This window comes from Paroedura picta, chromosome 7 (assembly GCF_049243985.1).
Source record: "Paroedura picta isolate Pp20150507F chromosome 7, Ppicta_v3.0, whole genome shotgun sequence".
Classification (NCBI taxonomy): Eukaryota; Metazoa; Chordata; class Lepidosauria; order Squamata; family Gekkonidae; genus Paroedura; species Paroedura picta.
In genome coordinates, this window is record NC_135375.1 from 49,516,574 (window position 1) to 49,528,189 (window position 11,616).

Consider the following 11,616-nt stretch of genomic DNA (forward strand, 5'->3'; position numbering starts at 1 on the left):
CCAGGGAATGGTAGAGGACAGGAAGGCCTGGAGGATCATTGTCCATGGGGTCGCGATGGGTCGGACACGACTTCGCACATAACAACAACAACAACCCCAAGAATTCAGGCCTGGGTTAACATTCAGGAGAATTCATATTAGTGAACCCTCCCTTCCTTTTCCCCACACTTATCTCTTCATGAGGCATTGATGGCAAGCCCTTCTCTTTCTCTCTGTGCAGCCACCTTTAAACACCTTAATAAGCTAGAAGAAGAAGAGTTGGTTCTTATATGCCGCTTTTCTCTACCTGAAGGAGGCTCAAAGTGGCTTACAGTCGCCTTCCCTTTCTTCTCCCCACAACAGACACCCTGTGCGGTGGGTGAGGCTGAGAGAGCCCTGATATCACTGCTTGGTCAGAACAGTTTTATCAATGCTGTGTTGAGACCAAGGTCACCCAGCTGGTTGCATGTGGGAGAGTGCAGAATTAGAAGTCTGCACTCCTAACCACTACACCAAACTAGCTACAATAAGGAGTTCTACAAACACAAGAATATCTGAGGAAAGTAGTTCTTTCCAGTTCTTGTGTCCAATACAGAGAATCAAAAGAGGTGGCAGTTGTGATTTATGCTTTTTCTATGTATTCCTTTGTGAGCGCTTGAAAAAAAACTGAGGGTTTTCTTTTTGCAATGTTCACATGAGAAAACCCCCCACACACACACACACATATGGGATTATCATTCAGGAAAGGAAGGGTGAGGATGAATACAAGGTCTTGTGAAACACAATATCATTTCGATTGGAAATTTGAACAAACCATGACATTTGTTTGATTTTTTTTTTTGCTAATATCAAAAAATTACAGAAGGAGCAACCATCACAGAGACAGATTCTGCTTGTAATGTTACAAGGAGAACTGACAGTTGAGACATTGTGAGTGCATAGAGCAGCCTATACTATGCCATCTGCTGTGTGGGTGGATAAATGAGAGGGGAGGCTCACAAACTCAACATCCTTTAGCTTTGGGAACTGCCAGGAAAATATGTGCTTGGAACTTATGACAGTTCTTTCCTTCACACCTTTTTTTCACTCAAAAAATGAAGTTTACAGTGCTGTATCTATGAGTTATCAGTAAAGATAAGATCCATAGAAGCAATAAAGATGATTAAATGTCTTTTTGAAGGCAGTGTGCTAAAAAGATAAAGGATGACACATCAATATAGATATTTGTATAATAAAGGAAAATCCAGCTCCTTTGCTAAACAAGAAATGATGGAAACATTGTGAGCCTTTGTGACTCCCCCTGCACTGAATTCAGGAATTATTTAATTGGGGTACATATGCTAGATAGCAATAATAATTTTTAAGTATTAAAACTTCAAAACTTTCTCAACTATCATTTTTGATGGCAGACTTCAAAAAGGTATTGCACAGGAAAGGTATGAAGCAAAGGCAGGAAGGAGTTACCCTATATCAGTGGTTCCCAAACATTTTTGGGCTGCCACCTCTTTGCCTCCCAGACCACATTGTTAGTCCCCCCTCCCCCACAAGTACGAACACACACCTCTTTCCTGGTATTAGGTCCACTGCAAATTCAAAACATGCTGTATTGCCTATACTTCTTTTTTGGTTGTTGTGCAGTAGCCATATTTTAGTCTGGCTTTGGGGAGACAGACAGATGGGGGGGAGAGAGGGGGGCAAGCAGTGGAAAATCCCATGGCCAGGCTTTTCCAGCCTCCCAAAGATGGATACTTTTGGGGAAGGATTGCCAACCCAGAGTTAAGAAATTCTGGGATGTCTGGGTGGGGCCTGGGAAGGACACAATCTGAGGGGGGATGGAACTCAGCAGAAATATGATCCCATCCAGCCAAATTTCTGAAGCTGTCATTTTCTTCAGGAAGCTAAGCAGGGTTGGTCCTGGTCAGCACTGGCATAGGAGACCACCAAGGTCACTACAACACAGAGACAGGCAATGGCAGGCCACAGAAGGAAGAGTCAGACTGCTACTTACCCTACTTCCCCAAAATTCCTCACCACCCTCTTACAACCCCAAAATTCCTCACCACTCCAGTGGATCCTTCCACCAACACCCTCTGGGGGAGTATATTACCCACTTTGAGAACCTCTACCATAGATGATGAACCAATGATTATTGGCGTATGTTACCATGCTGCCCCTGTATCATATTTCTTGAAATGATGGGAAAATCCAAATAATATAGAAGCTAGAAATTAAACCTGCTGTTGCTGAAATACAGCGGGCGCTAGAGCAGGGGTAGTCAACCTGTGGTCCTCCAGATGTTCATGGACTACAACTCCCATTAGCCCCTGCCAACAAATGCTGGCAGGGGCTAATGGGAATTTTAGTCCATGGGCATCTGGAGGACCACAGGTTGACTACCCGTGTGCGAGAGCATAGGGAAGAATAAGGGAGGAAAGGAAGGTTGAAGAAGAAGAAGAAGAGTTGGTTCTTATATGCCGCTTTTCCCTACCCGAAGGAGGCTCAAAGTGACTTACAGTCGCCTTCCCATTCCTCTCCCCACAACAGAGGGAAGGAGGAATGGGATTGAGAAAGGAGGGAAAGGGGTGGGTGAAGGGATGAATAGAAGGAACAGAGGAAGGAAGGCAAGAAGTATGTTAGAGAGGAAAGGGGAAAGAGAGCAAGTGAGAGGGAGAAAGAGATAAGCAGGAAGTAGATGGAGAAGTAGAGGAAGTCAGGAAGGAAAGAAGGAAGAAGAAAGTCAGGCAGGGAGGTAGGTGGATTTGGAGGGGACAGGGGTGTGTGTGAAGGGGGGAGTCATGAGGGGGGTCAAATTGGGAGGGGGAATTGGGGGGAAGAGTTAGAGAGATAGAGGAAGCAAGGGAGAAGGAAGGCAGGCAGGGAGGTAGGTGGACTTGGAGGGAAGTGGGAGAAACGGAGGGGGGTATTTTAAGAGTCCGTGGGGGGGAGTTGCGAGGGGGGCGAATTGCTGGGGGGAGTGGGGGGGAAGAGATAGAGAGATAGAGGAAGCAAGGGAGGAAGGAAGGCAGCCAGGGAGGTAGGTGGATTTGGAGGGGAGTGGGGGAAAGGAGGGGGGTATTTGAAGGGTCTGTGGGGGGAGTCGCAAGGGGGGGTGAATTGGGAGGGCGAGTTGGGGGGGAAGAGTTAGAGAGATAGAGGAAGCAAGGGAGAAGGAAGGAAGGCAGGCAGGGAGGGAGGTGGACTTAGAGGGGAGTGGGAGAAACAGAGGGGGTATTTTAAGAGTCTGTGGGGGGGAGTCGTGAGGGGGGGCGAATTGGTAGGAGGAGTGGGGGGGAAGAGATAAAGAGATAGAGGAAGCAAGGGAGAAGGAAGGAAGGCAGCCAGGGAGGTAGGTGGATTTGGAGGAGAGTGGGGGAAAAGGAGGGGGGTATTTGAAGGGTCCATGGGGGGGAGTCGTGAAGGGGGAGCGATTTGGGAGAGGGAGTGGGCGGGGCAGCGCGGCCTTCTGATGGCCCCAGTAGCTCCCTAGCAGCATTGAGGACACTGCCAGGGAGTGCCTGGGCCCGGCAAAAGCCTCTTTGCGGTGCTGGGGGGCGCCGCGGCCTTCTGGAGGTCCCAAGGGCACCCCAGCATCCTGGATGCTGCGAAGGTGGCCTGGTGCCGGCAAAAGGCTGCCGAGCAAGGGCCCTGGGGTGGGAAAGGAGCAGGGAAGCCGCGTCCTCGACACGGTGTCCCTGCTCCTTTCCCCAGTGGGAGGAGAACCCGGGCGGAGGACTCACCATGCGGCCATACTTCAGTGTCTGCATGGTGACTCCCTGGCCAGGCCAGGTGAGGCTGGGCCAAGCAGCCAATGGGAAGCCATTGGCTTCTTAGCCCTGGATGGACACTCGGAAGGCCCAATCAGGAGCCATTTTGCAGCTCCTGATTGGGCCCTCTGAGTTTTTATCCTGGACAGAGCCCACCCTTTCTCCTCCCACATTGCCCTTACCCTTTTATTTAATACCGCGGGAGCGGTTACAGATAATGTTGTATTGCATGCTTATTAAATTTATAGAAAATGTTCTACATACATAACATAAATATACATACACACATACACATATATAACATTAACATATTCTTCATTCTGTTAAATCTATCCCTCATTCTCATAACTTTCCAGTGAATGAACTCAGTGAGCTTGAGTAAACCTAAGTATGAGCTGGACTGTGCCCATCTGAAATAAATCTGTCCCCTTAGAATACATCGAGGACATCGAGTACAAGCCAAGTGAGTAGCCATGTTGGTCAGAATCAGAAGAACAAAGTTTGAGTCTAGTGGCACCTTTAAGACCAACCAAGTTTTATTCAAGGTATACATTTTCGTGTGCATGCGCACTTCTTCAGATATATTGAAAGAGACTTCCTCAACCATTACATATAGGTAGAAAGAGGGTGGGGGAGGTTATTTGCTAGGAAGGACTAGTTAGAATCAAGATATATAAGTAACTGGGAGGTTATAGCTGAGATTGGTTTAAAGTAGTTGGTAACACCTATGAATAGCAAATTAGCATACAAATAGAAGAATTAGCAAACTGATGTGAGAACTAAGCCACAGAACTCAAACTCAGTTAAATCTTGTATTTGTATGCTAATATACTACTATTCACAGATTTTACCAATGACTTTAATTGAATCTCAGCTATAATTGCCAGTTATTTAGGCATCTTAACTTTAACTAGACCTTCCTGGCAACTACCCTTATTCTCATATGTAATGATTGTCGTTTCACTGCAGCTGAAGTGCATGCATATGAAAGCTAATACCTTGAATTAAACTTTGTTTGACTTAAAGGTACCACTGGGCTCAAACTTCATTTTGATGCTTAATCCAGAAAATTAGCAAGGTAATGATTAAATATACAAACCAGGATCCAGAAGGATACTCAGTTACACCCATTAGACCTACATATGAAACTATGAATTTGTTTTTCCCAAACAGAAGTCTTTCCTCCAACTCACTGTTTTTGTAACTTGCGTACAATTTGACATTGGGATCAGTTGTTCAACAAAGCTATGTTAAATTCCCACTGAGTGCTCACAAGCCATTGAGCATCCCTAAAGCATCTATTTGGACCCTGACCACAATAATCTTTCGTCTATGAAATTTATAAGTAGAATACCACTAATACTGCCACCACTCAATAATACTATACAATTCCAACAGTCCATATCTTGGCAAACAAGATGCTTCCTTTTACAGCATTTGATGAGTTTGGGCTGCTCCCCTGTGAAAATTTCTGCTGATAGAAGGGAATTCCATCTGCTGCAAAATATAACTTCCTTTCCTCCCTCTGCAACCTCAAATAACTTACAAATGCTGCTTCTGTAAAACAAGGGATGCCCCAAAAAAAGCAGGAGAAGAGAGCTTAAGTCTTCAGTGTGGGGGGAGGGGTTAGAATCAATGAAGAAAATTATCTCCCTTCTGTGAGCTGAAACCTCATACTTCAGCATTTGTATATCATTTTATGCCATTTATAGGCAATTAATGAAATGGTAATACAAATGATGCAAAACCTAAATGTGCACATGTTTCTCACAAGGAAGAAGTGGAACAGAAAAGAGTAGAAATGGAACAGAAAGAAAAATTTGGTCTGCAGCCTTCTAGCTGTGCATCTAGCAGGCAGTAAATCCACATCTATAATCCTGAGTATGTCCTTATATGCTTCCAGTCTGAGAAAGGCATCCCTACCCTTTCATTATATCTTGCTTGGCTGTTGGGTGAGTATCAGGTTTAAAAAAATGTCTGGCCTGTGTAGACAGTGGCTTAATTTTCTGATTTGGAGTGTCAGGATTAAAGGAAAAGTCTAGGACCCCCTCCCTTAAAAAAACTAAACACAACCAAAAACCCTCACTTCTCTCCCAAACTCTAGAACTGGGCTATTCAATATGTGAAAAGTTCATCAACATAAAAAAAAATCTGACTTTCATAATACTCCAGCATGTGTCACTGACTTTTCTAAGAGCATATATCTGTGTTTTGAGGGGGGAAAAACAGGATATGAAACGAAGCTTATATTACATCATGAAGCAAAGCAGATTACACAAAGATTATCACTGTCAGTATATCACAGATTTATATCTAATGTAAGTAGTGTGCATTAGAATTTTCACAGCTTTTGTTGCTGTAAACGTTGAGTGCTATGGTTGTCATGTAGGTCATTCTTGAAGCAGACCTCACAGCATGAAGAGGCAATTTGGGGGGCTGGGAGAAGCTATGTTTGGACTGCTGAGCTAGCAAAGGTACCGAAAGGTTAGAAAGCAATGTCAGCTCTTATCTCTGAGGCCTGTACTTTAATCCATTATTGGAAGTGGTGCTCTGAGCATGGGATCTGGGCATATGGTCAAATCCCATAAAGGGAACAGGCCAGAAGGTCAGCAGACATATGGAGGAAAGGCCAAGAAGTCAATTTGATGAGAAGACAGTAAGCCAGCCAGCTGACAGGAGGGTAAGTGTAAACAACGATTTGAGAACAAAGAAGATGTGCCTTCTTAATGGACTAATGGCTTTCTATTTTTTTATCACTTTAAATGATAACTGTTTCGGAATATAGTTATACTCAGGCAAAACTTTTGAAATACTGTAAAGACAACATGATATTACTATACTTTAAGCAGGAAGTTGGAAGCCTAAAAGTCCATTGCATAGCAACTGAATACTAACTCTCTTTAAACCACTGAATACTTATCCTCCGGTCAAGTTTCTGGCTTATTGACTCTATAGGGCTTGTCAGTAGCTGACTGGATGAGATTCAGCTGCATCTCTAGTCCTGAAACATCCCTTTTAAAGTAGAATTTGAACACACAACACCTCCATATGCTACCAATGTACCAATATACATCTTTATACAGCTGTCGCTGTATAAACATAAAAGGCCTAAGTGGGTGGAGAGTAGGTGGGGCCAGTCCGGGTGAGGGCCCAATCGGATGGCGCTTTGCGCCTTCCGATTGGGCCCTCACTAGGACAGACCAAAGTTCCAGCCAGTTGGGGAGTGCAAAGCCAAAGTTCTGACAGGGCCAAAGTTCTGACAGAGCCAGCCCATCCAGCCCAGCAAGGGGCAATCTGGAGACATCGCTGCCAGTCTGCCCTTTACCACCGCAGGGAGAGAAGGTCAATAGGGCTGCCAAGAGGGATGAGAACAGAGGCTTGGACAGGCTGTGCCAGCCCTTTTCACCCCAAGGCTGTCCTAACTGTCATGTCCAACTATAACTTTGCCTCAAAACCCTGACAGAGCTGGCAGGAGGCTGGTGAGTGCGCTCCCTCCCCCTCCCTTCAGGCCTTCTGGGAAGGAACGTTTAATAACCACTGACTGAGGGGAGGGAGGTATTTCCAAGCGCAATGCAGGGGAGCCTGAGGGCATGGATGTGGGCCTTCCTTTTGAGGGGGGGGACTTTCCACTTCTGCCAAACAGTTGGCTGACAGGGAGGCCACAGAAAAGCCCCTTCTCACTTAAAATACTGCTCTGGCTGGGGGTTAGATACAGCCAAGCCATGTGTATTTCTTCTTTGCAACTCTCTGCAGATTTGAGGCCACTGCACAGCGTTATTATGCAGATGAAACTGGTTGCTGTTGCAGAGGTTCTTTTGTCTCCTGTTTCATCTGCACAACAACCCCCTGCAGTAGGCCTCAAGTCTTTCAATTCAACAGCAACCTGTGTGGGAGGCCTTAAATGTTTCTTCTCTACCACAACCCTGTCCAAAGTATCCCTTTCTCCCTTGGGAGCTGATCTTTATACTATGAAGATGAGCTGTAATTCCAGAAGCTCTCCAGGCCCCACCTGGAGGTTGGCTACCCCTGGGTTGGAAATATCCCTGGAGCTTTGGAGGTGGGACTTCAAAATCATACAATGCCTCAGAGTCCAGCCTTCAAAGGAGCCATTTTTGCCTGCAGTTGGGAGGGAGTGGTCCAGGGGTCTCCCTCCTCGGCTATGGGCTATGGCCAGCCCTTACCAGCAATTGTTTGTATTCTGGGGAGCAGACAGACAGACAAGCATCAGTCCTGTACGTCTGGAAAATGCAGGAAGATCTAAATAAATATTTACAGTCTGAAACTGTGGGCCATTTCGCACAGAGCTCAAAGTTGCTATTTGGTTGCTGTTAGCGAAATCGCTACTTCAACTAGCGAAATGTAACTAGCTGTGCCCGTAACGCACAGCTGCGGTTTTTGCGGAATTTAGCACTTTCACTTCTCGTCACTTTCGTAACCCACAGGCTTCCGGTTCTCCGTCTTTTCGCTACAAAGGAGGTCCCTTTTTAGCGCTTCTGGCCTCCCGTGCCCGTCAATCAAACTGCGGGCACCCCTTTGACCTCGACCCTAAAGCCGGACTTGTCGGGGTTCCCTTTTTTTAAAAAAAACCCTGGAAAACCCGTAGCAACGCGTTATCGTCAAATCATTGGCGCCCTTGGAACGTGTTTTCTATTGTTTTCTATGAACCAGAGGTTGATGCATTGATATGTTTGATAGGTTAATCCCCGCCCACAGTACACGCCCACAGGTTACCTGCTTATATGCACCTGGGCAGACACGCGGTCTCTTTGTTTGCGTAGCCTACTGCCCGCAGCACAGGTTAACGTTGAAATGGAGAGGATTATTGTTCAATTGTTGGCTCAGATGATTGCGGTGGTCCAGCGTATCCGCACCACTGTGCAGCATAGGAGGGCTGCTTCAGAGGAATACCGAGAATGTATTGCCAGAGCGATGACCAGCAGCACAAGACGTTCTCTACGGGCAACCATGGCGGCAAAGAGGCACTGGCAAGCTCTGGCAGAGGTCCGGTTCCCCCCCCCGTTTCTGGGCGGACGAAAGATCCTCTGACTGGTGGGAAAATTTTGTGTGGGCTCGCTGGGATGATGACCACTGGATTGCCAACTTTAGAATGTCTAGGGGGACATTTTTTGAACTCGTGGAGGCTCTACGTGGACGCATGGAGAGGCAAGTCACTGGCATGCGGCGCCCCGTGCCAGTGGAAAAAAGGGTGGCGGTCGCATTGTGGTACTTGGCCACCCCTCAGTACTTCCGGACAGTAGCCCAGCAATTCGGACTCGGAGTCACTACGGTTGGCGATATCCTTAAGGAGTTCTGCCTCGCCATGGAGGCGGAATTGTTCAGCAAAGTCGTGTGCCTCGGAGACCGGCTTGGAGCGGTGAGTGTCATTCGATCCCCTTTGCCCTTTAAATTTTTTTTCTTGTTTGACAGGTCAGCAACGAAGACGCGATACACCCCACGCTGACATGCCATGGCTTATATTCTTTTCTTTCCCTTATTCCAGAGTATGGACGGGTTTGCCAGGCTTGGATTCCCGCATTGTTTTGCGGCCGTCGATGGAAGCCACATCCCTATCCGTGCCCCCGGGGGAAGCATAAAGGAGTACGGGAACAGGAAGGACTTTTGTTCTGTTCTCCTGCAAGGAACTGTGGACTTCTCCGGCCGGTTTATCGATGCCGAGGTGGGGTGGAGTGGCAGGAGGCATGATGCCCTTGTTTTCAGGGAATCGAACCTCAGGAAAGCCATGGACGAAGGGGTCTTTGTTCCAGGAAACCCCACCGCCACCATTGAGGGCGTGCGTGTGCCGGCGTTGGTGCTCGGTGACGGAGCCTACCCATTACGACGCTGGCTCATGACTCCCTACAAGCGGCCAAGGACAGACGTGCAGAGCCACTACAACCTCAGTCACTCCCGGGCAAGGAATGTAGTGGAGCGTGCCTTTGGACGTCTGAAGTCCCGGTTCCGTTGCCTGATGTCCCGACTCCATGTGCATATAGACAATGTGACTCCGCTGATCATCGCGTGTGTCATTTTGCACAACATATGCGAGGACAAGGGACATAACATCCCCTTCCCTGTGGATGAACCTGATCCTGTAGTCCTTGTGGACACTCAAGACATCCCTGAAGCAAGGAGAAAAAGGATCTATGCTGAGGGGTGCAAGGTTCGGGACGCCATAGCCACCCACATCTACAGAAACAGGAGGCGTGTTTAATTGTTTTTCCCACTCTGTTGTTGAATAAAGTTTTGTGTTCTTTGTTTAACCTTGTCTTGTGCGGTTTGTGTACTTTGCCAGCAAAAAAACGGGGATTCTCTGGTCCAAAAGCACTTTGACAGCCCTAAATGCTAACTCCCCACTGAAATTGACACACACAATACGGAAGCGCTGAACGGGGAAAGTTCGGGGAGGCGGGTAGCCAGGAAGTATTGGCGACCCCTGTCAAACCGGAGGATCAATCCACTTATGTTCCAAGGAATAATTTTATTGGTGGGCAGCTTTGATACATTTAAAATAGGGGTGGTCGATCGGAGCAACGCACGTTCGTTCCCTAACCGTCATTCCGAAGATGCCGAAGCCACGGAAGGGCTCCTTCTGGCAGCGCGCCGAGGCTGAGGCACTTCTGGAGCTGGTGCTACAATCGAAAAGTGTTGGCCGCCTTATGGCCAGCACCCACTGCCACACCAAGGGTGCTTACCTGGTGTTGGCATCAAAGCTGAGGGAGAGGGGCTATGTCCGGACCTGGGAGCAGGTCCGGACAAAATTTAAGAGGGTGAAGCTGGACTTCCTCAACAGTCTGGAACAGTGGGGGGGGGGGGGTCCCGCAGCCAAGCGGGAGGACGGTCTTCCACGACCAGATGGTGAAAATATGGGAGAAGGCTGGGAAGCCCCCCCTGGAAATGAGGAGGCATATGGGTGAGTGCTGCCCTCGTTGTGTTTTGCCCTTAAACATGCATGGCATGACTAGCTGCCTCTTTCCCCTACTGTCCCCAATGAAATTCGAGAAAGTATTTAGATGCTGTCAACCCCCTCTGACTTAGCCCGCCAGTACTGTGTAGAACCACTTTGGTTATGCGCTTTGACTCTAACTGTGGTGTGTCTACCAGCTGTGTTTCATCTCTGGTTTGTGTGCTTTTAATTATGATTTCTCTTTTTCTTTGCCCAGCCACACAATCACCATCCAAGATGGCAAAAGCACCTGAGCGTGAGGAGGGGGAGGAAGAGGGACCTTCCACCTCAGGACAGGCTGCAGGTGAGAGTTTTATGTCTGTGCGGGAGACCCATGTGTGTGTACCCCCATGGAGCCATATGGGAGCCTGCTGTGATGCTTCCATTTGAAGTGTTATTAAATTCTTTGTTTGATTTCTATAGCAGAAACTATGGAGGCAAGGATGCGTGCCATGGAGGCCAGGGTGACTGCCTTAGAGGCTGAAGTGGCAGACCTGAAAGGGGAGTTAGAGCAGCAAAGGCAGCAGAGGGAGGCGGAAGAACGTAGGTTATGTTCCCCACTGCCCAACTCTTCTCACACTGTGGCTAAGGCCACCAAAAAGTGTATGCATGTAAACTAAAAAAATTGGAAAATATGTGTGGCACTAATGTGTACTTTTTCTCCCTCCCCACACAGTTAAGAAGAAGGAGGACGAAGACCTCTTCCGCCGCAAAGTTAGGGGGACCATGGGACGGTTGTGCAGGAGAGTGAGGGAGATGGAAGGGGCTGGGGAGGGGAGCGGTGGGACCTAAGTTTTGTTTTCTTTTTGTGTTTTGGGGTGGGGGGTGTTGGGGGGGTTCCCAGTTACTTTGCCCATTTTTCTATCCCTGTTAAATATTTGAATTTGTTAAAACACAGTTGGCTTTCTTGGAGGGTGGTGGTGGTGGGGG

General features: G+C 47.6%; 1 long non-coding RNA gene across 1 annotated transcript; it reads left to right on the plus strand.

The window, feature by feature from the left end:
- Window positions 1-10,584: 10,584 nt before the first annotated feature.
- LOC143841787 (uncharacterized) lies at window positions 10,585-11,470 on the plus strand. Its single transcript, XR_013232830.1, has 3 exons — window positions 10,585-10,990; window positions 11,110-11,229; window positions 11,363-11,470. It is a non-coding gene; the product is annotated as an uncharacterized LOC143841787 (long non-coding RNA).
- Window positions 11,471-11,616: the final 146 nt, after the last annotated feature.